At 44.8% G+C, this 24,011-nt stretch overlaps 1 protein-coding gene and 1 non-coding gene across 2 annotated transcripts in view; one reads left to right on the forward strand and one right to left on the reverse strand.

The window, feature by feature from the left end:
• Window positions 1–24,011, forward strand: part of LOC123456284 (zinc finger protein 717-like) — a 59,213-nt gene that overhangs the window by 12,501 nt on the left and 22,701 nt on the right. The window lies entirely within an intron of this gene.
• On the reverse strand, window positions 1,795–1,897 carry LOC123456347. The gene has a single exon (XR_006634482.1). It is a non-coding gene; the product is annotated as a U6 spliceosomal RNA (small nuclear RNA).

Consider the following 24,011-nt stretch of genomic DNA (forward strand, 5'->3'; position numbering starts at 1 on the left):
CTAAAGTCCAGATCCTCAATTATGTTCCATTGGCCTGTAATCCTGTTTTGGTGCCAGTGACAAGCTGTTTTTGTTACTGTGGCTTTGTAATACAGCTTTAGATCATCAGGTATGGTGATGACTCCAGAGGCTACCTTGATTCTTCATTTCCTGTGTTGTTGTTCAAGTTAGGACTTCCAATACTATGTTGAAGAGCAGAGGTGAGAAGGGGCACCCCTGTCTTGTTCCTGATCTCAGTGGGAATCAACCAATGATCACCAATGATCTGTTTTGGAAAAAAGTGACAGACTCTTAAAAGCTCTTTATATATGCATGTGTATAAAATTTATAATTTTTTAATTTTTTTAATTTTTTAATTTTTTGGTTTTTCAAGGTAGGGTCTCACTCTAGCCCAGGCTGACCTGGAATTCACTATGGAGTCTCAGGGTGGCCTTGAACTCCTACCTCTGCCTCCCGAGTGCTGGGATTAAAGGCATGCGCCACCATGCCCAGCTATAATTTTTTAATTTTTATTACTTACAATAAATATATTATATAATTATGTATATTGTAGATTATATTACTGTAATATATCTATATAGATATATATGTATATATGAAATTGGATCCTTATCATTCAGTATAAGTGGGTCAAAGACCTAAACTTTTTCTTTTTCATTTTCTCCATTTTATTTTGTTTATTTATTTATTTTGATATTTTTGAGGTAGGGTCTCCCTCTAGCCCAGACTGGCCTGAAATTCACTGTGTAGTCTCAGACTAACCTTGAACTCATGGGATCCTCCTACCTCTGCCTCCCAAGTGCTACTCTACCAGACCTAGCTTAGCCTAAACATTTTTAAATGCCTTAAATGTTAGTAAGGCATGGTGGTTCAGGCCTTTATTGCAGTACTCAGAAGGTTGAGATCTAAGCATCACTGTGAGTTCAAGGCCAGCCTGTGCTAGAATGAGATCTTTTCTTAAGAACAAAAAGACCATATGTGTCAAAAGTATGGGAGGAGGGCCGGAAAGATGGCTTAGCAGTTAAGCACATGCCTGTGAAACCTAAGGACCCTGGTTCAAGGCTTGATTCCCCAGGACCCATGTTAGCCAGATGCACAAGGGGGCTCATGTGTCTGGAGTTTGTTTGCAGTGGTTGGCAGCTCTGGCGTGCCCATCCTCTATCTGCCTCTTTCTCTCTGTGTCCTTTGTTCCTAAATAAATAAATACAAATAAAAAACAAACCAAAACAAAAACTATGGGAGGACTACAGGAATAAACTTTAGGAAGATATAGTCATGTGTATTGGCTTTCTGTAAAAATGTGAAGGTGATGTGGAAACAACTTTAAGAATGGTATAATACAACTGTACAGGATTGCACATGCTTACAATCCCATAGAAAATGAGAAGTTCAGGGTTTTCCTCAGCTATGTAGTGAGTTCAAGTACAAACTGGTGTTCATGAGATTATGTCTCAAACAAGATATATAACAGAGTTGAGAAGTCTGATTGCATTTACAATTAACACAATAACAAAAAAAAGTGAAAAACCCAATACTTGAGTGAAAAATAGTTCTAAGAAATCATTGTGTGTATGTATGTGGGAATGTTTATAAAAATATGGGAGATGGGCTAAAGTTGTAGCTCAGTGGTTAAAGCAAATTGCTTGCAAAGCCTGAGAGACTAGGCTTAGTTTTCTAGTACCCGAGTATAGCAACATGCTCAAAGAAATGGCACATGAATTTGCACTGGCAAGAGGCTGTGTGTACCCATACCCTCTCATCCTGTCTCTCTGCTTGAAAATAAGTAAATATAGAAAGCATATGGAATACTTCATAAATTATTCTGTCATTTTGTGTAAAAGTCATTCTTACCTTTTCTGTATCATTTCAATTTTAGTATATATGTGCTCAAGCAAGTACCCATCCTGTCTTATCTTACAGAGAAAACTTAAGAAACAGTAACTGAAAACTTGGGCCTTTTCTGGTTTTCCCTTGAGACAAGGCTATTTCTGGGATTGAATCCTTTTCACAGAGGTCAGAGGGGAAGGTGTTGGATACTCAATGACAGAGGAATGGAGCATGTACCCCAAACCTGCCTAGAGGACACATGCCCTCCCCTGGTTCTCTTGGTGTTCCTGTCACTCTGGATATTTGTCCCTCCATTCTTTTCCTGCAGAGGCTTCCAGCCTCATGGACTGAGCATCCACAGCCTCTCCAGACTGCAGTTAGTCACTGTTGGACCACCTAGTCCATATTTTGTAGGATCTTCTAATAACTCTCCCTTCCATATACATTCTATTAATTCTGTTTCTCTAAGGAACTCTTGAGTATTTTGGGTACCTGGAATGGTTCTAGAGAAATGGAATTGTAAATATGGTCTCAGTGCTTACTGTAACTTGCTGTCTAACACTTAAACTACTAAAGGATTCTCCGGGTAACATGAAGAACACTGATAATGTATGCTGGGAAATGTTAAAGAATTATGTATTTGATGATCCTGATTCACCTTTTGTGAGGACAAGAAATCCAGTTACTCTGTTGTAAAGCTTTTGAGTATTTTGGGGAAATGTAAGAAATTTAATGATGCTGGCATCTTCTAGAATCTCTGGATAAGGCTTTATGGAAAAACATTAGCTCCCAGATGCAATTTCATGCCGCCATTTTCTAAGTCTTCCTTGGGAGAGATTCTTCTCATCAAGAGACATGGGACTCTGGCTGCCAAGAAGTAAGCCAAAGTCTTCTACACACAATGTCTCATTTACTACAAACTTCAGGTCTTAGCTTGGAGAAATTTCATCACTTAAATGTACTGATTGAAAAAGAGTTGTATCCTATACCTTGCCATGGAGATGTGTGGTAAGATGCAGGTAATGTTGAAGACACTGAACTGCCATATTCTGATGGATTTGTCTTGCCTGAGGTTGTAGTCTCCCCGTACATAGAAGCAGGCATATCCCCTTCCTCAGCCCGTGAAGTATTTCTCTCTCATCCTTTGCGTAAAGAAATTAATTCTACATTTTCTTTGAAAGTGGAGATGACTTTCTCAGAGGGAGATGCCAAACATTACAATGCTGATACTGCTTTCTGTCCAGTATGCAATACTTTGCTTCTAGGCCTATAAGATTAAGAAGACCTGAGAGGTAAAATGGAAAATTGGGACACTTTTCCATAAAGAACATGAGGAAATATTGTAACGCAAGAAGTTGTGATATATGTGTGGGAGTGTATTTTCAGGTTGTGGAATGATGGGGAAAGACATAAAAATATATGAGGCTGCAATTATCCTGTCTCCCCCCAACTAGGGACCCCAGACCAGGTAGTAGGACTCTGGGTGTCTCTTTCCTGGAGGATGTGTGGCCTTTGAGTCATGGGACAGAAGGTATCCCCCCATGTCTTCACCAGTATGTGTCCAGGCCCATAGTGGGGTCTGCTGACCACTGTCATGTGGCTGTTTCCTTGTGGGAGTCCTTGGCTGTCTGGGTTCAGGAAGGTATCAGGGCTGAGGAGTGGTTGGGCCTTCTGCATAGGGGCACCTGACCACATCCATGGAGCCTGTTGGGCACTGGGGCTGGGAAGCTTGAGGTTCAGAAGGGTTACAGCAAGTGCCCTTCTCCTGACTGAGTTGAGGGAACTTTTGTCAGCTCAGCTGATGTATCGCCTTGCACTCCTGACCTCTCCTGGGTATGTCTCTTATGTAGTCTGGATTTTCTGTCTCTGTGCTAGCCAGTCCACAGGGATTCAGCACCAAGGCTCTTAGTACCACTCCACCTTTGGATTTCTTCCTGAGTCCCTGATTTCGTATCTGTATTTGTCCCATCGATGACTGACTTCTTTGTGTCTAGATCTCTGTGACTATCTGACTGTGGAACTCCAGGCTTGTGATCACATACGAGCGGCACTTCCTTTGGTCTCTGCAGTCATTGGTACATCTTTCCCTAGTGGGTTTAGGTCTCTCACAACTGCTTTTTTCACAGGATGAACTCCTTGTGACTCTAGAGACAATAAGACATGGATTGAAATCCAGATATCTTACATTTTCCTGCTGGGTGGTTTTATTTAGACACATCTCTCAGCCAAGTCCCTGTGTACACATAATTACCTTAGGACTCACTTTGATCTGGCCAGGCTGTGGTACAGTGCTGAATCTGCTTCTCCCACCACTAGAGCCCTCAGAGTCCAAGGCAGGTCCTGTGAAGTCAGACATTCACAGAGGGAAAGAGCATTGGAGGCAGTTGTGGAGACCAAGAGAGACATAGAGACTCAGTGAGACAGCTCAGGAGGACAGAGCTGGAACTCAAGGCCAGGTACTGGGATTCAGGGTGAGGCTGACTTTATCTGTTTTCACCCTTTACCTTCCACACCTGGGAGGGCCTGGCTACAGGAGAACAGGTCCAGCTGGCTTGGAACATGGTCCAGAAGCCCTGGAGCCAGGGAACTAGGGCAGAAGCAGTCTCCTCCAGTCTTCTCCCTGTTGTACAGCTAACACTTGGGGCTTTCCTGGCTTTCCTGTGGACGTTGCTGAGGTTGAATCCTTTTCACTGAGTAACAGATCACAGGGTATGGCTTGGGATACTCATGGTCAGAGGAAGGAAAACTTCCCAGAGTACATATAATTTTGGATTCTCTGGGTGTCCCCTTGTTTCTAAATATCTGTCTCTCCATACTTTCCCTGTTTTCATTCTCTTTTCTCAGGTAGTGTCTCACTACCTAGCCAATATTGATTTGGAATTCATAGGCCAGGCCTGCCTGAAGCTAGCAGAGATCTGTGACCTGTGGCTTCCAAATAGCTGGAGGTTGGTAGCTAAAGCAGGAGTGGAGGTGCAGGCCTGTAAACGCAGCCATCTAGGAAGTAAGGCAGGAGGAAGGACCATAAGTTGCAGATCAACTTGGTGAACAGAATTATTTCAAGGCCAAACTGGGCATTTAGTGAAACTCTGTCAACAAAAAAAAAAAACAACAACAAAAAAAACTAGAACTAATGGTATAAGTATGAGAGATAGAGCACGTGTCCGGCATGGCTTGTGCCTTGAATTTATTCCTAATCACTTTCTCTCAGTGGTAACTTGATAAGCCAGTTCCTATCCTTCACTCAGTTTTCTTTTTCTTCTGGAAATGGAGAGATGCTGCCTCCTGCTGGCTGATGTGGTGAACTGCAGCATGCCAAGCATAAGGAATTGGCTTTGAAGAGGCCAGGGTTGCTTCACAGTCTACTGACCAGCCCTCCCTCTGGGCCCCGAACCTGTAAGATTAGTGGGAAATGGAGCTTGGTTTGCTGTATAGAATGTTAAACTGATGCCAGGTTTGAACATTTGTCTGTCACCATGAAACAAATAGACAGTAGCTTGAAAATTCCAAGTTCCACAAGGCTGGGTCTTCACTCAGTGCACAGGGTTCTAATAGGAAGGGAAATGTGTTCGTAACTGATGGTCCCCAGTGTGTTAGGATGACTGGGGGACTAAGGGTCCTGTGGTCAGAGAATCTGTATGAGGTAGACAGGCCTTACAGGTGTGAGGGAAGCAGTCATGGAGTTGGGGGGCTCCTAGGGATCCTAGGCAGGGGCTTTACCACTGAACCACACCCAAGCCCCTCAGTGGAGGATTCAAGACAAGTGCTCTGCCACAGAACTCATTCCCAGCCCACCACTGGGGGATTGTAGACAAGTGTTAAGTTGCTGAGCCATGCCCCAGCTCCTTTCAGGGAGATTCTAGATAAGCACTCTACAGAAATGTTAAGATGTAAAAAGAAACCCACCCAAGATCACCCTACAGTGTGTGGAAGGCCAGAAGTTGATCTCAGGAGCCAGTCAAGGGCAGCTTGAGGGGAGAGTGACCACACTGCCTATCACCCCATATAGCCACAGCCCAGTCTGACCCTTTCTTTCAATTATAGAAACCTCAAACTTTGAGATGATTATAGAGCAGATGTCCCAGAGTTAGGAGAGAAAGGGAAGAGAGATGGCCCCATTCTCTAGTCACAGACCGGATTCTGATTCCTAGGAGAGTGTAGTGGCTCCTTTCCAGATGTCTTTTCCCAGGGCACCTGAAAGTATCATGACCTCTCTGAGCGTGTTCTGACTCCTTAGTGGTGAGCACAGGTCTCTGATCCTTTAAGTGGGACTGTGGTGACTAAAGAATTAGAAAAGCTGAGTAAGCTGACTGGCCATGTGCTCAGTCATCCACAGTTGTTTTCATAACCCCTTTACCCCATAGCAGTTCTCTCTGCCTGTCACTCACCACCAGTAGCTGAGACTGATGGCACACACCTTTAATCCCAGCACTTGGGAGTCTGTGGTAAGAGAATATGTGAGCTTGAGCCAGCCCAAGACAATATATTTATTTCCAGGTCAGCCTGGGCTAGATTGAGGCCCTAGCTCAAAGAAGGGGGACAGAATAGTAATAGAAAGGATGTGGAAGTTGCTGTCTTGACTGTGGGCCATGAGCCCAAGTGGAAGTGAGGCAGGGCCTAGGATGGTGTGTTCATCCAGAGATAGGGGCACATCATGGTCTCGACTGTAAACATCAGGGCGGTAGAGAGAGACATGTCTGCTTTCTATTCCTAGCCTTTCCCAGCCTCCTGAGAGCCTCACTCCGAAGTTTCTCCTTCAACATGATTGGGAAGACTGTGAAGTTGATGGGCCCTGGGCCTTCCTTCATCGTTCCATACAACTGTTCTTTTTTGACACGAATGCCACCTGGAGGAGGGAAGTGGGGCAAGAGTATAATGGGCCCAGAGGAACACTCAGCTCACAAGCCCATCAACCAGTGCCCTGCTTTGGTATGGACCCAGTCACCTCTTCCTGATTGGTGGTCTGCACATAGAAACAACTCCTCCCCGCCCCCATCCAAGTTTTTCCAGTTACTACATCACCACACAAGTGCAACAAAGATGCCCTTCAGGTGCTCCTTGTCAATGAAGCCATCCCGATTCTGGTCCCTGATGGTGAAGGCCTGACAGACATGAGCCCTGAGCAGCCATGATCTATGAGTCCAGATGGTCACACACACCTCCCCAAGGGTGTTCTCCTGACATCTGCTGCCCAAAGAACCTCAGTTCAGGCTTCTCCAATCCCCAGCTCTAAGGTCCACTCTTGGAGAGGTGCATGTAATTCAGCACGCTGGAAGCTCCACACTCAGCCCCTCATTTCGTGACCACACAAACCCAGAGAGGGAAGCTGACGCTGAGAGGGAAGGGCCTTGCTTGAGGTCACATGACAAACATACACTCAGGTGTATATAGAGGAGGCAGCAATCACATCTGCAGGCTCGGTGGCATGCCATGGTGGCCACAGAGAATGCTGCCAACTTGTGCAGCCACAGAAGTTTCCCTGAATGATTTTGTTTTTAAAATACTTTTGTATATTTATTTGCAAGGGAGAAAGAAAATGAGCATGCCACGGTGCACCCAGGCCTCTGGCGACTAGGAACAAACTCCAGGCACATATATTATGTGGTGTGTCTGGCTTTACAGGGAAACTGGAAAATCAAACCCAGGCCATCAGGTTTTGCAAGGAAGCTCCTTAATTTCTGAGCCATCTCTCTAGTCCTCTGTGAATAATTTCCATGAGTTCTATTAATCCCCTCAAAGTTCCTCTCAACCTATTTAAACTCCTGGTTCTGAGACAAATTGAACACTGAGAAGACACCAGAGCTGGCTCCACCTTCTGCTCTCTTCCAGGTTCTTCCAGATACCTGTACGGGACCAGTTGTTCCATTCTCCAGAGGTCAGCAGGCACCAGAGCCAGGCCTCAGGTCCCAGAGCATCATGAGGCTGGCTGACAACACCCACCCTCCTGATAGCCATATCAAAGCCTTGCTAGTTAGTCAGGACATTTCTCAACCCAGGCAAGAAGTCTGCAGAGTGTCTGGCATGCAGGGCTGGGTTCCTGCTGCAGGCCCAGTCATTTCACCCCAATCCAGGCCACTTTTCTCGGAGGCCCAGAATGGGCTCATTTCTAACCTTGGCATTTTGGGGGGGTTTCTTTCCACCACTCCTGCCACCCTCTGCTCAGATGGCATCTGTCCTGTTCAGCTGTTAAGTTCCCAGACTGTTCTCAATATAATCTCTGGGCTCTTTTTTTTTTTTTTTTTTAATGCAAGATCCATCCCTCCACAGGATCTCGTGGCTACTCTTGCTGCCTTCCTGGATCCCCTACTTACCTTAAACCTGCTTTAACAGATTTCTCTCCCTCTCCTAACATATGCTCCTCTCACCCAAGGACTCTTTTCTTGCTAGGAATGTGATATGTGGGCTGGACAGATGGCTTACTGGTTAAGGTGCTTGCCTGAAAAGCCTGATGATCTGAATTTGTTTCCCCAGTACCCACCTAAAGCCAGATACGCAAAGAGGCTCATGTGTCTGGAGTTCCTTTATAGTGAATGGAGGCCCTGGCATGCATATTCTATTTCCTGGTCTCTTCTCTATATCTCTATTTCCACTTGCAAATAAGTAAATAAAAATACTTTAAAAATGCGATGCATGTGTGAATATAGATTTGTATATTCATGTGTGTGCAGCTGCATATGTGGTATGCAAGTATGCATGCACATGTGCACACAGGGTAGGGTGTAAAAGACAAATTTGCATATTATTCTCAGGTACACCATCTATGTTTATTTATTTTTATCAGTTAGTTTTGTATTCAGTGAATACAGTCAAGTTGGTACCATTGTTAGCCTCCTTCCTGTCCTCACCCCTTTCCCTGGCCCCTCCTTGTTGAGGCATATGGGTCATGCGTTGTGGGGTTAGCCCTCAGATATGGGTAGGATGAAATGTCTCTGTGTATCATGACCCAACATGTGACTCTGACATTCTTTCTGCCCCTCTTCCACAAATTTTCCCTGAGCCATGTTGGGCTCATTTTAGGTTTGCTTCAGTGATGAGGTCTTGGGAGTCTCTGTGTCTCTGAATATGTGATTTGGTAGGAGTTGATTGTTCTCTGTGTCAATCTCCTTCACTCTTGTGCTGGTACCAGGTTCACCAAGAAAACAGCACCCTTGCTTGTTTTGCCAATTATTCTTAGTTTTAGATGGGCCCCTTTTGAGGTATGATGGGTGGTTCTCTCCATAGGATCTACATCTACCTGAGAAAGAGAAGCAGATTCTCTGCCAGATAAATGGGATAACCATTATTTTTTTTTTAATAGAGAATTTAATAGGTGTAGGCCCTCTTGTAGCCCACGGTTGGTGGGAGCTTGATAATAGAGAGTGGGCTCATTTTTGGATCTGGTTCTGACTTGTTTCCCAGCTCCAGCTGTGGCTTCTGTTCCGCTAGTGGATCAGTTAGCCAAATCAAGAGCAGTTTGTTTCTCCCCATGGCTATGCGCCACTATTTCACTTGTGTGAGTATCACGACAGGTTATTTGCTGCTAAGTTGGTTAGACCATGAGTTGATTGTACAGATATTGGTCATTTTCCCCCAGTCGCCCATGTAGCACCTTCTGGCACTAGACTTGCTGACTATGTAGGGTCTGACTCTCTTCCAGCTTCCAGCCATGTCATTCTATGTTACATGTCAACTGCATATGGTGTCTTCAGCAGTAGGATCTTACCACTAACTTTTGGTGGGTCATCAAGTGCTCTGACAGTAATCTGTCATTTTTTTTTAGGAAACCTTATAGGTTTCTGATCAAAAGCTCATTGTGGAGGATAGCCACCTGCTGGTAGTGGGAGTTACAGGTCAGTGGCCATGAAAAGAGAGAAGAAAAAGTTAACTAATATAAAAGAGTTAGAGAGAGGCCAGATGTAGTGGTGCATGCCACTTGGGAGCACTTGGGAGGTAGAGGTAGGAGGATTGCCATTAGTTCATGACGACCCTGAGACTACATAGTGAATGCCAGGTCAGCCTGAGACGCTACCTGGAAACCCCCCCGCCAAAAAAAGAGAGAGAGAGCGAGAGAGAGAAGAGGGAGGAAGGAAGGGAGAGAGAGAGAGAGAGAGAAAAGCTGTAAACAATTAAAGTCAGTCTTCATCATACCCTCTCCAGTGTCTTGTGGCTCAGATGTTCCCTCTAAGGGCCTGGTGAAAGTTCAGCCATTTGGTGTGCCTTTTATGATGTAGAATTTTATGGTACCATTGATGTTTGGATCTAGATTTGTGTCCCCCACCCTCTTCCATTCCCTCCCCCCCCCCCTATCTACCCTATTGTCCATTCCTCGAGATTCTTGCTGGGCATGTAGGCATCTTGGGTAGATTCAGGTTAGGTGCTGTAGATGAGTGAGACTATGTATGCGGCGATTATCTTTCTATGATTGGTTAAGTTCACTGAGAATAATCTGTTCCAGATTTGACCATTTTTCTTCAAATTTCATTGTGGTGTTTTTTCTTTCTGCTATATAGAATTCCATGGTGTAGATATACCACATCTTAGTTATCCATTCTTCTAGTGATGGATATCTGTGTTGATTCCAGCTCTTAGCTATTACATATTGAGCCACTACACATGGTTTAGCAAATTTCTCTGGACTGAGGCTTGGAGGTTTTAGGGTACATGCCCAATAAGGAAATAACTGGGTCTGATGGAGGATTTGAGAAAATGGAAAGACCTCCCATGCTCCTGGATAGGCAGAATTAACATTGTGAAAATGGTAATCCTACCAAAGGCAATATACAGATTTAATACAATTCTAATTAAAATCCCAACATTGTTCTTCACAGAGATAGAAAAAATGATCTCAGAACTCATATAGAAAGGCAGAAAGCCTTCAGATATCCTAGCATATCCTCAGCAAAGGAAATAACCTCTGGAGGCATCGTTATACCTGATCTAAAGCTATGTTACAAAGCCATTGTGGTGGTTTGATTCAGGTGTCCCCCATAAACTTAGGTGTTCTGAATGCTAGGTTCCCAGCTGATGGATATTTGGGAATTAATGCCTTCTGGAGGGAGTGTATTGTTGGGGGTGGGCTTATGGGCTTTATAGCCAGTTTCCCCATCCCAGTGTTGGGCACACCCTCCTGTTGCTGTGTTCCACCTTATGTTGGCCAGGGGGTGATGTCCACCCTCTGCTCATGCCATCGTTTTTCCCCTGCCATCGTGGAGCTTCCCCTCGAGCCTGTAAGCCAAATAAACCTTTTTCCCAGAAGCTGCTCTTGGTTGGGTGATTTCTACCAGCAATGCGAACCGGACTGCAACAGTAAAGTGGTACCGAGGAGTGGGATTGCTGCTAGACACCTGACTATGTGGCTTCGGCCTTTTGGAGCTGATTTTCAAGAGGAATGTGGGAGATTTGAAACCTTGGCCTAAGAGATGCCTTGTAGTGCTGTAAGTACAGCTTAATGGTCTATCCTGGTCAGAGCTGAAAGACCGGAAGGCAGTAAGAACTATGGGCTGTGAGGTTTGGCTTATGAGGGCGAGAAAGAGCTGTGCTTGGACTGGGCTAGCAGTTTGTGTGAGAAGCTTGCTCTTATGCCCATGTCCTGAGAAATTGTGCAGGGTTGCTTTGCGTAGAAATGAACTGGTGTGTGCAGAGGGATATGGCACAGAAAGAAAAATCTTTGGGTGAACTGTTGCCCATTCAGCTGCAACTGAGAGATTACAACCTTTGAGACTGGGCTAGCTGACCTACGCTGGGGCAACAGAAAGAATGTCGACTCTTTTGAAGGGGCCTGAGTGCTCAAGGAGTGTCCTGTTCTTCAAAGTCTGCTTAATTCCCCCCTGGATTAACAAATTGGCACCCTACCTGGTATCGTGGAGTATAAGAAATGCTGGAAAGAGGGTCATTGAGTTTGCAACACGGTCTTGTGTTTTGGAAATGGCCATGGTCCGTGTGAAGCAGGTTTGCTGGTTGCCTGCATAGAGACCCCATGGGGCCATGATGATGAACCGTGGATTGCAGTGGAGACCCAGTGGAGATGCCGGGACCATGAGATGGCTGCCGAGGAGCTGCCGGCCCCGATGAAGTTTTCCAGGACTGTGAGTAGCCTAGCTGGAGGGGCGGAATTGGAATGACAGAGACTTGTTGCTGGTTAGAATTATTGGACTTGAAGATTTGTCACTGGTTTGAGTTGCTGGACTTGAAGCTACAGAGTTTGATGTTTGCCCTGGTTGTTTTAAATCTTGTATTGGTTGAATGTTTCTTTGCTATGCCCAATGCCATCTTTTGCAGTGTGAATATTTATTCTGTGCCATTATGGGTTTTTTGAGGTTATATTTTGGTATTATGGCTCAGTTAAAAGATCTTGGACTATGGGGATGTATGAACATCATTGGGATTGATTAAAAAAAAACAACTATGGGGACTTTTAAAGTCAGACTGAATGCATCATATTTTACATCATGTATGGATATCAGTTTATGGGGTCCAGGGGCGGAATGTGGTGGTTTGATTCAGGTGTCCCCCATAAACTTAGGTGTTCTGAATGCTAGGTTCCCAGCTGATGGATATTTGGGAATTAATGCCTCCTGGAGGGAGTGTATTGTTGGGGGTGGGCTTATGGGCTTTATAGCCAGTTTCCCCATCCCAGTGTTGGGCACACCCTCCTGTTGCTGTGTTCCACCTTATGTTGGCCAGGGGGTGATGTCCACCCTCTGCTCATGCCATTGTTTTTCCCCTGCCATCGTGGAGCTTCCCCTCGAGCCTGTAAGCCAAATAAACCTCTTTTTCCCAGAAGCTGCTCTTGGTTGGGTGATTTCTACCAGCAATGCGAACCGGACTGCAACAGCCATAGTAATAAAAACAGCATGGTAATAGCATAAAAACAGAAGTATAAACCAAAGGAATAGAATTGAGGACCCAGACTTTGGGTCAGGCAACTATAGCTACTTGATATTTGACAAAGGCCCTAACAGTATAGAATGGAAAAAAGACAGCATCTTCAACAAATGGTGCTTGACAAACTGGATGACTATATGCAGGAAATTGAAACTTGGTCCACACACCTCACCATGCACAACATTCAAGTCCAAAAGGATCAAAGACCTCAATATAAAATGGGAAACTTGGTTTCTACTTTAAGAAAATATAGGAGGAACTTTCCATGATATAGGAATGGAAAAAGACTTCCTGAACAAAACCCCAGTAGCACAGGATCTTAAACAATCAGACAACCAATGGGATCACATGAAGCTGAAGAGTTTCTTCACAGACAAACATACAATAAGTAAAACCAATAGATTACCCACATAATGGGAGGAAATAAATTTGCTGAATATCCAACTGACAGAGGCCTAATTTCTCGAATCTACAAAGAACTCAAAAACCTAACCAATAAAAAGTGAAGCAACCTAGTCACAAAATGGGGCAAAGATGTGCCAGGCATGGTGGCGCACACCTTTAATCCCAGCACTTAGGAGGCAGAGGCAGGAGGATCGCCGTGAGTTCGAGGCCACCCTGAGACTGCATAATGAATTCCAGATCATCCTGGGGCAGAGCGAGACCCTACCTCAAAAAAAGTTTTAAAAAATGGGGCAAAGAACTGGACAGGCCATTCACAGAGGATGAAATACAAATGACAAACACACTTAAGAAAATGTCCATCATCCCTGATCATCAGGGAAATGTAAATTAAAACAATTATGAGATTCTGCCTTACCCCAGTAAGTATATAGCAAACCTTTAAAAGTCAAATGAAAATAAATGCTGGCGAGGATGTAGAGAAGTAGGAACCCTCATCCATTGTTGGTGGGAATGTAAGATGGTACAACCATCTACATTTTTTGAGATAGGGTCTCTCAATAGCCTGGAACTCACCAAATAGGATAGACTGGCTGGACAGTCATCCCCAGAGGCCTGTTTCTTCCTCTTTGGTGCTAGGATTACAAGCCTGTACCACCACAACTGGCATTTTTGTATGAGTTCTGGGGCTCAAACTCAGGCTGTTATGCTTAAAAGGGAAATGTTTTACCCAATGAGCTATCACTCCAGTCCCAAAGAATGTTTTTTTGAGACGAGGTCTTGCTATACATACATAGCCCATGCTGGCTTTGAATTGATGATCCTCCTGCCTCTGCTTGTGGACTGCTGGGATGACAGGGGCGTGTCACTGTACCTATCACCTCAGCTCCCCAGGCCCTCCTCCTGAAGGGGCCTTCCTAGATCTCTGGCCACTTCCTAGTCTTGGACCATCACTGCCATTGCCCATACCCCACTGCCCATCATTCTTCTACATGTCTGCCCCTGGATTTAGAGACCTCAAGGGCGAGATCCATTGTGCTCCATCCCTGACTGGACTTAGCTCTGAGCTGGGCTCACCTCACATTTTCAAGCAGCTGCTCAGAATCCAGGTTTCTCCTATACCACCCATGAAGCTGTGCCTCCCATACCTCTAGCTCGATTTCTTGTTTTGTAGATGTTTCTTACAAAACATCTTGGTGTCCAGGAGCCCCTCTCCTCCATACCATACTGGACATTCACCAAATTCATTGTCTGTACACCCCACTGGGGGACTTTTTCCAATAAATCATTATTCTGGCCCACAGCCTAAGGAGAGTGAGGCCTCAAATTGGCCCTCGATGTCAGAAGAGGAATGTCTAGGAACAGTGCCCTCATCCCAGCCAACGATACCCTCCCTAGCCAAGCCTATCTAGTTTCCCCAGTTTCTCACCTCCATCTAAGCACCTGCGTGGCCTTCCCAGTCCCTTCTCCTCCCCTTCACTTCTCAGACTCCTGGGCCTGGCAGGAGCAGCAGTGCTGTGGTGCTTTGTCTCTGTTAATCCTTTGAAAGAGGGCTCGCATGTGGCCAGGGGTGTGATATTAGGATGCTGTAAAATCTCTGTACTATCTATAAATCTCTTCAGACATCATAAAGGAGGAACTTCCCTGTGGAGTTTATCTCTCAAAATTACATATATATTTCCCACAGGTTAATAATGAAAGGATCCCTCTGTCAGTGAGCTAGTCTACCTGTCCTCAGGCCAGCTTTCTGCCTCCTCACTCCCAACATACACACCCTTCCCTATGCTCTCCACTCCAGTCTTTCACATCTGTCTCTTGCCTTCCCTTGTTCCAGAATTTTGCAAGGGTGGAAGGCCATATCTTGGTACTGAATGCACAGAGAGACATGGGATGGAGTCTGGGTTAGGCCTCTGTGTTCCCAGCAAGCCAGAGATAAAGGAAGGGAAGGGAAGTGGGAAGGAAGGAAGGAAATGGGGGGAAGGAGAAAAGAAGGAAGGAAGGAAACTGTGGGGAAAGGAGGGGAAGAATTAGAAGAGAGGGAGAAAAGGGGAAAGGGAGATAAATAGAAGGGAAGAATGTCAAAAAGACATCGAAATTGAGGGAATGGAAAGAAGGAAGGAAGGGAGGGAGGGAGAAGAATGGAAGGACGAAAAGAAGTAAGGAAGAAAGAACTTGAGAGATATGAGGGGCACAGGGAGGCGAAGAATAGAGGGAAGAAAGAATGGAAGGAAGGAAGGAAGGACCAAGGAAGCAGAGCACAGCTGTGAAACCCAAGCCTGGGCAGTCAGTCCCAGTGGGTTGGCCATAGTACTGTCAGGAACGCACAGTGGGCCTTGTGGGATCTTCTGGCCAGGAGTCACACTATCACATGAGGCCTTCTCAAACCCCAGGTGTCCCCACATCTGCTCCTTGGGTAGGTGTGTGTGGGGGGGTACAAGTTCTATGATCTGCAGATTTTCTGGTCCATTACAGCTGCACTTCAGGCACCAGGAATTCCTTCATCTGGTGTGAGTAGTTGCAGGAGCACACAAACTCTGATCTGCAAAGTCTCTGCTCCAAAATAGCTGCACCCCACTCCCTTCTGCAAATCGCCTTCCCCTTGACATACGGATGGCTTTGTTCTCCCCACATCATGGGCAGGTGGAAGGGCCCATGCCATCGTCACCATGCTGTGGCTCAACCAGAGTGTCCTTAGGGAAACTGTAAACTTAACGGCAGGCCACAGGAGCCATGCAGTGCTAGCAGCAGAGTTCATTTTCCCCATCCTCTATCTGGCAACAGGGCTGAGGAGTGCCCAGCTACAGAGACCTCCCAGCAACAGACCTCCCAGGCCGGGCAGAGGGGCTATGTGGGCTCCCCGGATGGTGCTAGGAGGATCCAGGGCCTTCTGTGGCCAGCACCCAGCTCCAGCGCACTGCCCTGGAACATGCATCCACATCCACAGACCAAACATACGTGCCTCTCCCCACCAAAGAAAAACTGGCTGTGGTGCACTCCTGTACCCCCAGGGAAAGATGGAGGTACGATGGTCAAGAGTTCTGGGCATTTCTGGACTATAAAACACAAGAGCAAACAGGGAACAAAAGATTAAAGGGTTGAAGGGAAGAAAAGAGGGAAGGAAGGAAGATGGAAGCAAGGAAGGAAATTGAAGGAGGAAGGGAGGAGAAGAAAGGAAGAAAGTGAAAAGGGGAAGGAAGACAATTGGGAAGAAGGAAGGAAAAAACGGAGAAAAAGGGGGAAGGTTAAGAATGGAAGTAAGAAAAGAGAGAAGCAGAAGAATGGAAGGAAGGAAGAAAGGAAAAAGAAAGGGAGGAGGAGAAGAGAAGGAATGAAAAAGGGGAAGGGGAGAAGAATGGAAAGAAGAAAGGAAAGAAGGACGGAATAAGGAAAAGTAGTAAAAGGGGGGGAAGGGAGAAGAACGTCAGGGAGGAAGGAGAAAATAAGGAAGGAAAGAAGGAAGGGAGAAAAAAGATAAAAAGAGAAGGGGGGAGGGAGAGCGAGAGCGGGTGGGCAAATGCAAAACCGAGGTCTGAGCACAGTCAGTCCTCGTGGGTTGGCCATAGTGTTGTCAGGCACACACAGTGGGCCTTGTGGTGTCTTCTGGCCAGGAGTCGCACTATCACGTGAGTCTGCTCACGCCCCAGGAGTGCCTGCATCTGCTCTATGGGTAGTTGGCAGGCACAGGTTCTGTCAGCCGACGAGTTCCTGCTCCAGTGCAGCTGCAGCCCAGCTATGAGAAACCCTGCATCTGATCTTGGGCAGGTGGCGGTGGTGGGGGGAATGGGTGGCACAGGGTCCAGTGCAGCTGGACCCCACTCCCTTCTGCAAGGCAGTGCTTGGCTCTACCCAGGCCCCCGCCCCAAACCAGGGGAGGTGGAACAGCCCATGACATTAGAGTGCTACAGCTCAACCTGAGCTTTATGGAAATGGAAACAGGTGAGAGGTGCAAAAGGTGAGGAGGTAGCAGGAGAGCTTATTTTCCTGAGCCTCTACTGGCAATGTGGTGGTGGAGGCAACAGCCGTGGAGATCTGTGAGCGAGTGAGACCTCTAAGCATGAGATAGGAAGGTCAGGGCTGGCAGTGTTCTAGGATTACAGACATTGCTTTCATTTTCCATTTTTCATTTTTCTGTGGATGGGGACAGATTCTAATCTTAACCCAAAATGCTAAAATCTTTTTGTTTGTGAGAAACAGATATCCAACACTACTGTGATTAACAAAACTGGGAAGGTTCTAAGTTTAATAAGTTCACTATAATTTGAGAAAAGGTGTTCATATAAGGTGCTGTGGTGATAGGTAGGTAGAGAATGTTAGAGAACTCATTAGGCCTGTGAAGAAATGACAGTTTGTGAATGGCAGGCTGGTGTCAGGAAAATCCTTACACTTCATGAATGGAAGAATAGCTTAGGTACTTAATGGAAAGGAACAGCAGGGTATGCCAGGCACACCATGCCTAATCTGTTATTTGGATGAGACCTTCCGATTGAGTGGTTAATGTGATACTTAGGGGTGCTTGCAGGAATGTAGACGATGGCATTAAAGAGTGAAGTGATATGTGTCTTCTTGTGCATGTGCATGCCACAGTGCATGCGGAGGTCTGAGGACAACCTCTGCTTTGCTTGACAGAAGCTCTCTCTTGTCTTACTGGGTGTGCTGTGTTTGTTTGGCTGCTTCATGTGCACAATTCTAGAGGCCTGCAGGCTTCTCAGTTCTCCTGGCTCCTCCTGATTGCCTTGGAGTGGGCATGCAGCTTGCATGTGCCCTTATGTGGATGGTGGGGAGTTGAACTGGAGCTGTTAAGCTTTCAAGGAAGTGCCTTTGACCACCTCCCAGACCCCTCATTAACATTCTCTTATTTAAAACATGAAAAATAGCAGGGCGTGGTGGTACCTGCCTTTAATCCTAGCACTCAGAAGGCAGAGGTGGGAGGTTTACATCAGTTTGAGGCCAATTTGAGACTATATCATGAATTCCAGGTCAGCCTGGGTTACAGTGAGACCCTACTTAAAAAAAAAGTCATGATTAAAAACTGCTCACAAGACCCAATAGATCGATAGATGTTTCTTGAAAGAAGACATAAAACAAAGATGACAATTATCTCTATATTATGAATCTCCAGAAAATATCCCAAATGCAGTGACCTGGTCCTTTGCCAGAAAAGAGTGTCATCAAGAAGATAAGATAAATGCTGGTGTGGATGCCGAGACGAGGGAACTGTTACCTTTCCTTCTTAGAGCACTGCCAACCCACCCTGACCTCTAAACCTGTGGACATGTTGCTTGCATTCGTAATTCCTTTCTCAGCTTCTGCCAATCTAGGAAGACTCAGACCACCGCAGACTCAAAAGTTGCTCCACTTTTTTATTCCTCACCTTAACACCATATTTTTCACTTTAACAGAACTTATGAAAACCAAAATTATCACGTGCTTGTATTGCTTATTGTTTTACCATCTCACACAACTACATATGTAAAATGGTCAGAGACCATGTTTGTTTTCTTCCTTGGTTCTCCTTGTCTCAGAAGTGTCCATTCTGGAATCTAAATGCAGTAATATTTGTAAGACATATTTAAAATGAACCATGAAACTGTGAAAGCATAGTACTTCTCTGGAAAAGTTTCATTATAAAAGATATTTTAATGTTGATTTTTAACAACCACATTTGCTTATTTATTTATTTGGAAGTAAAGATAGAAAGGAAAGAGAGTGAGAGAAAGGGTGCAACAGAAATTCCAGCATCTATAAGTGAATTCCACATACATTCACCTTTTTGTGTGTCTAGCTTTTAAGCAGGTACTGAGGAACTGAACTTGGGTCATTAGGCTTTGCAGGCAAGCACTTTAGTTTCTAAGCCATCTCTCCAGCCCTAATGTTAATTTTGGAAGGATGAGTAATGATTCTTAACCCACCTTCTTCATTCTGGACGTTGGTGCTGGGTTGGTTCTCCTCTGAAGTGTGGTGTGGTCATCATGGTGATGTGGAGGGAGAAGTAACCAGGTAGAGAAGCAGGGAGCCAAGCTTAGACTACCTGTTAAGGAGGGTCCATGCTCAGGGCTCTGTTGCATCTATCTCTTGAAGGTCTAATGCATAAGACATTCGTTTTGTGAAGGAAGTCTTTGTTTCATATTTTTGTCTCACCCCAGTGATCGTTGACTTCAGAATCTTCTATTTTGTTTTTTTCCCTACAACTTTCATCTATATCCATAATCCTGTGCTTCTGAAACTGGAATTTGATTCCCAATATTTGTCATTTTCAGAGGCCAGTGAGCGAAGAAAAATTCAAACTTAAATGTGTATTCCATTGGGAGCTGGCAGTTTGGGATAAGAATGTATTCTTTTCTTAGAGATATATTTCATGTATAGCCAACAGTAGATACAGGTGGGGAAAGAAAGGCAGTCATTTCATTTTTTTTTTTGGTCAAGTAATCAGTCGTGACTCTCAGATTTATTGTGTTAATGAACCTATATGTCTTCATATGGACTCTTCTCCCTATGTGGTAAGAGTTTCATATAGTTAAGGCCAATGACACTTGCATTCCTCTGAGTCTTTGTTTAGATTCTACCTAGATCAAAAATTAACACAGGACAAACCATGACCAGTGTATGTATAGATTCCTTTATATAAAACATACTTCTGTCTTGCCCTTATCAGTCTTATGTGAGGAGTTGGGTAGCCCAGCCCACACTGAGCCCTAAAATTCTTTCCCCCTCTAGCCTGTGGTCTATTGCCCATTCTATCAGATTGAGGCTAGGGCCTCTCTTTAGGTTGTTCTTTTGTGGCCACTTGGAATTGTTCAGCTCTTTCCCTGACATCATACCAAGATCACAGCATGAATCCAATTTCCATGTAGCCTCTGTCCTCACTGAACTGGTCTGGTATTACCAGCAAAATGGTACAGACCTTGTTGCTAGCATTGATCTCAAGAGAAATGAGCTAGCTTTAACCATTCAACAAATACTTTGTGATGTCGAGGATTGTTCTTTGCTATTTAATTAAGGATATGACACACAATGCTGTATGGATGTTGCCTGCAATGTGCATGCCATCCCCGAAACAAAGTCCTATCTGACTCAGAATGTCAAAGGACAAAGAGAATGCTAAGTGCAATTGTATGGATGTGTAAAAGAACCTGAAACTCATGAGAAAATAGGTGCTGATTTTTTATTTACTTATTTTTTAATCATGTGGTGCTGTCGATGGAACCTGTGGATGTCAAACCACAGTTGTCACCTCAAAGTGAGTGATCATGAGCCAAGTATGAACAATGATGGCCTGGGAACAGATATAGGTAATGTCAAATATGATGTTTCAACATGGTATAACTGTCAGAATTTTTTGTTTCATTTATTTAGAACATTTTCTCTTTATTCATATATATTTTTATTTATTTGAGAGAAAGAATGAGGCAGAGGGAGAGAGAGAAAGGGCATGCCAGGGCCTCTAGCCACTGCAAATGAACTCCAGATGCATGCTTCACCTTGTCCATCTGGTTTATGTGGGTCCTGGGAAATTGAACCAAGGAACTTTGACTTTGCAGGCAAGTACCTTAACTGCTAAGCCATCTCTCCAGCCCTTGTTTCATTTCTTAAGGCAGGTCTCACTCTAGCCTGGCTGACCTATAACTCAATCTGTAAGCCAAGATAGCCTCAAAATCACAGCGATTTTCCTACTTTAGCCTTTTCTGTATTGGGATTAAAAATGTGCTGAAGCAGGGCATGGTGGCGTATGCCTTTAATCCCAGCACTTGGGAAGCAGAAGTAGGAGGATCACCAGGCCACCCTGAGACTACATAGTGAATTCCAGGTCATCCTGGGCTAGAGTGATACCCTACTTTGAAAATCCAAATTAAAAAAAAAAAAAAAAAGTGGAATCCTGTCTATCTGGCTCATGGAATTTTTATAGTAATAGAATAAGAAAGTTACAAATCTAGGCATTTTAAGTACATTCTTGGAAACATCAAGTAGGTGATTTCAAAGCAGAGAAATGTCTGCTAGAGGCCTGAGATGTTTTGTGATGCCATCCATAGCCTGTGGGTTGGTGGAAGCTAAGATGTTCGTTTGAACATTCTAATAAGAATTTTACTTGATACTAATGCGAGTATTAGGCCAAGCAGTGAGGTGGGCTGTAAATACCTATTCATGAGACTTAAGGTCATGCCCCCAAAATTTGGTTACAAAACTGTAGCAAACCAGCTTTCCACTACCACAGACTTTCTAATCATTCAATCCACTATGTAAAATGTTCAACACAGACATAGTTTTTTTTCCCCCCTTGAGACCTTGGGCACAAATCTAGAACCTCACACTTCCTAGGTAGACAAGGGAAGCTACCGAGCTATACCTCCAACCTAGAGATCCTATTTCAAAGGCTGAACTAGCAAAATGTGAATAGTGAGTGTGAACAAGGCCACAGAGAGGCATGTGCCAAACTGATAAGGGAGCTAAGAAGTGCTTCATAGTAATAACTCCGGTGGTCTGATAGGAATACACTAAAGAGGAGAGGGGGGCCATTGCATAAAATAGAGAATACATGGGGAACAAATGGGAGATTGAGATGGGGAGGGGTCGTTTTCCAAGAATCAAACTGCACATACCAGCGTGTCAAGGGGACAGATGTTAAAAACTGTCCTGCACCAGGTACCAGCAGATGTGCCTTATGAGCACATGCATGTTCAACCCTGACATTCAGTGGAAAGTACAGAGCTAGCATGTATGTTTCAGAGGCTTCAACATGTTACTGTCCTTTGAGTGCCTGGGTGCGGATAAGGTGATCTAGATGGAACGCAGACACAGAAGTGAGGGCACTAAACCTGGCTTGGTGGCACACGCCTGAAACTCATTATTTGGTTAGAGGCATGAGATCAAATGTTCAACATAATCCTGGATATGTAGTAACTCAGGCCAGCCTGGATTATAGGAGACCCTATCTCAAAATCAAACAAAAAAGTCCCGCACACAGAACGGGTGTGTGGAGGGAGGACAGGGCCGGGGCAGCAGAGCTGAGGGTCTGCATAGCAGCCGCGCGCGCCCATGAGTGCTGCGCACACCCCTCTTCGCAGGCACGTGCTCATCTCTTCTGGCCATTTGGACACTTCATTTTCTCCCTCCTCCTCTTCAACTTTTATTTTCATTAATTTTTTGTTATTTCCATTTTGATGTTTTCATACAGGTTTATGATGTAGTTTTAGCTTATGCCAGGCAATTACATGGTCCTACCCCTCCCCACTTCTCATTAACATGCGTCTTTATTCCTATATCTCCCATCTTACTTTCATGCCTTTTTCTTTTATATACCCCGTTGAGTTAAGTCAGGGTTTCTTGTATTATCACAGGTTGATGGTCTGTTGTTGGTACCTTATTTGGGGTGAGCAAACATTTTTTCAGGGCTGGAGAGATGGTTTACCAGTTAGTCCACTTGCCTGCAAAGTCAAAGGGCCCAGATTTGACTCTGCAGGACCCATGTAAGCCAGATGCACAAGGTGGTGTATGTGTTGAATTTGACTGCAGTGGCTGGAGGCCCTGGTGTGCCCTTTCTCCTCCCCCCTTCCTCTCCATCTTTGTCTCTCTCTTCCCCTCAAATAAGAAAATCATTTGTTCACATCTCCCCAGGTGTTGATACAGTGATTTCTGGATGGGCTGTGGAGATGTGCATGTATTTACCAGACATTCCCAAGACTAAGGAGAAAAGGAGACCATTTCCTTGTCTTTCTTGCTGTGTAGCACTTGGTGCACACCTTTTCTGTGTCTTGTAGCTGTGCCCAGTGTGCATGTAGTAGTAATGTCAGAACACTGATGTTCTGTACACTCAGCAAGCCTTGTGCTGGTGGCCTACACACAGTATCTCTCCTGAAGGCAAAACATTTTCACTCTTTTGGAGCTAAATCTGACTGTCAGTGTTTATCCTGTTACTGGTTATCAAACCCAGAGTCTCTTGTATACTAAGCAGGAACTTTTGCACCAAATGACACCATCAGCTCTTTTTATTTTTACTTAGAAATGTGGCCTCATTGTGAACCAGACTCAGGATCCTCCTACCTCCGCCTCCTCTACTGGAGTTATAGGAGTGCACCACGACACTCAGCTTTCTCGTGCACATGATGTGATACATGATGGTGGTCAGTCATTTAATGTGAGGTTTACAGTAGTTAATACGTGCTTCAGTTTATGTCATTGTGGTAATAAAAACATAATATCAACCTTATCCTTTAAAGCATTTTTTTGTTTTTCGAGGTAGGGTTTTGCTCTAGCCCAAGCTGACCTGGGAGTCACTATGGAGTCTCAGGGTGGCCTTGAACTCATGGCAATCCTCCTACCTCTGCCTCCCGAGTGCTGGGATTTTTTTTTTTAATTTTTATTTATTTATTTGAGAGCGACAGACACAGAGAGAAAGACAGATAGAGGGAGAGAGAGAGAATGGGCGCGCCAGGGCTTCCAGCCTCTGCAAACGAACTCCAGACGCGTGCGCCCCCTTGTGCATCTGGCTAACGTGGGACCTGGGGAACCGAGCCTTGAACCGGGGTCCTTAGGCTTCACAGGCAAGCGCTTAACAGCTAAGCCATCTCTCCAGCCCCCGAGTGCTGGGATTAAAGGCCTGCGCCACCATACCCAGCTCTTTAAAGCATTTTAAATAGAAACTTGTGTGGCTTTAAATATGTAAACATCACAACCATCTATCTCCACAGCTTTTGTAGATTCCTAAACAGGAAGTCAAGAATCTCTGCAATAAAAACATCAAAAGACTCAAGACATAAATTGCAGAAGACACTAGGAAATGGAAAGACATCCTTCCTATATTCTTGTTTTGCAAAAATCAATATTGTGAAAATGACAATCTTACCAAAAGCAATTTAAACATTTAATGCAATCCCCATCAAAGTTCCAAAGTTATTCTTCACAGAAATAGAAAAACCAATCCTCAAATT

The sequence above is a fragment of the Jaculus jaculus genome, chromosome 20 (assembly GCF_020740685.1).
Source record: "Jaculus jaculus isolate mJacJac1 chromosome 20, mJacJac1.mat.Y.cur, whole genome shotgun sequence".
Taxonomy (NCBI): Eukaryota; Metazoa; Chordata; class Mammalia; order Rodentia; family Dipodidae; genus Jaculus; species Jaculus jaculus.